This window comes from Sinocyclocheilus anshuiensis, unplaced genomic scaffold (assembly GCF_001515605.1).
Source record: "Sinocyclocheilus anshuiensis isolate Anshui unplaced genomic scaffold, SAMN03320099.WGS_v1.1 scaffold528, whole genome shotgun sequence".
NCBI lineage: Eukaryota > Metazoa > Chordata > Actinopteri > Cypriniformes > Cyprinidae > Sinocyclocheilus > Sinocyclocheilus anshuiensis.
The window spans coordinates 212,777-216,699 of NW_015558590.1; the positions used below are offsets into that span (position 1 = coordinate 212,777).

General features: G+C 36.9%; 1 protein-coding gene across 1 annotated transcript in view; it reads left to right on the plus strand.

The window, feature by feature from the left end:
- The window catches only part of LOC107679956 (copine-8-like), a 60,343-nt gene that overhangs the window by 12,210 nt on the left and 44,210 nt on the right, over positions 1-3,923 (plus strand). The window lies entirely within an intron of this gene.

The following is a 3,923-nucleotide window of genomic DNA, read 5'->3' on the forward strand; positions in this document are numbered from 1 at the left end:
TACAGGGATATGTATTTTCACACAGTTATTTGGACAATACTATGTTATCACCTCAAAATACATTTACCATAGTGCTGTTGTAAGTTAATATATTTTGACATTTGCATCACATAACCAGCTTTACTGTTGTAGTAAACTTGCTCGGTAGCTCACCTGGTGCAGTGCGAGTCTGTGAAACATCAGTCACAATAAAGGAGCTTAAAGGGGACATCGGATGCCCATTTTTCACAAGTTCATATGATTCTTATAGGGGCTTTATGAAATGTCTGTAACATACTTTTGTTTTCCTCATTGGTTGTGTAAAGCAACACCCTTTTTACCTTGTCAAAAACAGCGCTGTTCACAGTGACCCATTTCGGTGCATGTCTCCTTAAATGATAATGAGCCCCTCTCGTCTGTGGGGCGTGTCAGTATATCTGTTTATGGCTTGGAGGTGGTCTTATCCAAATAGCTAGCTATCTACATAGAAACCAGCTGCAAGTAGAAACAGCTTGAACTGGTTGCTTTTCTGAGCTGGAAGACATGCCAGAAACCTAACTACATGCAAAAAAGCTAAAAAATTAAACATTTCATCCGATGCTCCTTTTAAAGACTTGTATAAGCTAGGGCTGTCAAAAAAAATTTGAATTTTGAATATTCGTTGGATTTAAAATAAAAATCCACATTCGAATGTAAAAACGTTGCATTCGAATTTTAAGTGTGCGTTAAGGAGGCAGCCTTATCAGTGGCGTACGAGATGCAATGACGATGTAAGTGTCATTGCATTTTAATGTTTTTCTTAGCCTATCCAGTTGAAGCCACTAGATGCGGCACTGCTGCGTTGTTAATTACAAATATTGCGGGAAACGAGAACATCAATGCGGAGAAGATGTTTACGTCAGAACGCATATTTCACACATTTTCTAGAGGGACATCTATCACCGCTGCACTCACGTATCGCACAAAAGAGCCGCATGTTTAGAAAGCCATGTAAAATTAGTGCAAGTTCAACTTTGAAAAAACATATCTCGAGACTTTATGGCTGGATTTTTTCCCCATCCCACTGCAACTCGTGTTTTTAAATAAAAAAATGTACTCTGTGTGATTGGCTTTCGGTCCTTTGTATTAAACTATGCATACATATATACATGATGCTGTTTTGTTTATAGTTGTTTAAATAACTTAATTAATTATGATTGGTTTATAAACATTATTTTAAACATTATGCACTTTTTTCACCGATAGTCATGTTTTCTTATGCTTTGAATAAACGTGCATTAGTAATATTTTGCTTGATGCACCCTCTTGTGGCCTCAGGAGAGAATCCAAAAGCTTTTCTTCACCCTAACTGAAATTATGTATTTTAAATTCGAATATAATTCGAATTTAGTTTTTTAGCCATTTTGACAGCCCTAGTAAAAGCTATGGTTGCTTCGGCAAATGTTTTTATTACACATTTACTTTTGTTAACACCATCTGCTAGATTTAGGATTGGGTTTAGTGTATGTGGTAAGTTATTTTCAAACACGATAGAGCATTAAGCATTTAATGTCACTCGCCAGACAAGTTTTCAAGCATTTTGAATTCTGAACCCAAGGTATACTTTACTTTTGTCATTAATGCTTAGCAAACATGTAGTTGCATACACATTACACACCATTGAAGAGTTAACTGAGATATTAGATGGATCTCATTTTAACTGTAAATGGGACTTATTTATTATTATGAAATGCAGATGATACATATAGACTTGAATTAGTGTGTCAGTGCAACGACAAATGATTCTTCCCCTAAACACCAAATATATAGCCTATAATATGACATCAAGCGCTGTGGCCGCCACACACACAGGCAGTGAGCGATGAGTCTATATTTAGCCGTCTGGAGTCCCTGATTCCAGCGTCTTTTGGCCGGTGAATGTAGGGAGGAGTTGTAGCGCTGCGTGACTGGCCCCATCACGTCAGCACAGCTCAGACTCAGCCCATGTGCCGCTCCATATAAGAAGACTCTCCTGCAGTACTGCTAGCTGGGTTAAGAGGGAATTTCGTGCTCGAAAACCCTCGAGCATGAAATTCGCTCTTAGTGTGGTTGAATTAAAGCAGGTCTACAAAGAAGAGTGCACCAAAATTCCCCCACAGCGGTGAAAAACTGAATTCCATTTTTCGGAAGCATTTGGTTGCAGTTACTGCTGCTAAATATTTTAAATTAAAGGGGGCAATAGGTAATAGGTGTTAAATATGGAAACCCATTTCTGCCACTAAGTAAAAAATAAAAAAGGTAATCGCGAGTTTATATCTCACAATTCTGACTTCGTAACTCTCAATAGCATGCTATAAAGAGATATAAACATGCAATTCTGAGAAAAAAGTCAGTTGCGATCTCAAGTCAGTCAATCTCGCAATTGTGACTTTATTTCTAAGAATTGCAAGTTTCTATCATGCAATTATGATTTTGTAACTCGTAATTGTGAGTTTATAGCACAATTCTGAGGAAAAAAGACAGAATTGGAGTTAATTGCAACTAGGGCTGTGCAATTAATCGAAAAACGGTTTCGATTTCGATTTTGGCCTCCAACGATTATAAAAAATACAATAATCGCGATTTTTACGATTATTGCGCCTCATTCCGCCCCCTTTTCCAGCGCTGCGCTTTCGTTCCTCCATAAAAGCCCAATTTCACGTGCGAATCAGTACAATCATGTAACGTGACTTTTGCAAAATGGGGCGTGCTTGATTTATAGAAGTATATTTATTCATGTTTTTAAAAGCGTGAAAGAGAACTTGCGCTGCTCCTCAGGAAGATATATGCGCTCAGAGACGGAACAGAACACGGACATGTAAAGTAATCTTTTAGCTCAAGGTGCGCGCCTAAACGGTCAAATACACACAAAAATGTGTCAAAATGCGGCACTTAGTGATTATTCATGTATACCACTTTTGTAGCTTTAAAAAGAAACAAAAAAGTTCTTACAGTGAATACTATACTGTTTTATTTTACATTTGATTATTAATTTCTGTAGTAGGCTATAAACTGCTTGAGACTTGCATAAAAAAACATTAAAGCACAGTTTTTCATTTGTATCTTTTTATTCTATTGTATTTGTCCTTTGCTTTTTTTTATTACTGACAGTTTAAAGTCCCCATGAAATCAAAATGAAAGTTTTTTGGGTGTTAGTATCAATATGTTAGTCTTAAGGTTATCTATAAGGCAGTGTGCTCCAAAACAGTGACAAAATTCGCATTTATATCGTGATTATGATTTTTGCCATAATCGAGCAGCCCTAATTGCGACTTTATTTCTCAGAATTGCACGTTTCTATCATGCAATTATGCCTTTTCAGCTCTCAATCGTGTTTATATCTCACAATTCTGAGAAAAAAGTCAGTATTGCGAGAAGAAAGTCCGAATTGTGAGATAAAAAGTCACAATTACATTTTTTCTTTTTTATTCAGTGGCAGAAATGGGCTTATTTAAGGGGAGCAATAAGCTTTTTTTCTTTTTTTTTTGCTTCAATATAAACATAAAACTGTAAGCGTTTATTCAGTTTGCCTTTGTTTTTATGTTGTATTTCATTTGAAGATCTATTTAGTATGAATTTAGTATCAGAAAGGGGGCAAATACATTTTCACAGCGCTCTGCATTCTTGTGAAATAGCATTCTGGAATGGCTTTGTGGATCAGTTTGCTTGGTCCTAGGTATGATCTAGAGACTGGTTGAGCCCCACTCCTAATTTCTATGACAACAAACAATAGATGTTCTATGGCTGTATGTAGTTGTGTATGTAAATTTGACTGCATGTTATTGTGTAGGTGTATTTTTGGAAGGTGTCCAGGTTGCCATATGCATCTACACACCCAGCTGACAGAATGAAAGCTAGAAGAGTTTCTCAGTGCATGCAGACAGCTGAGGCAGATTGCTCTCTCTCTCTCTCTCTCTCTCTCTCTC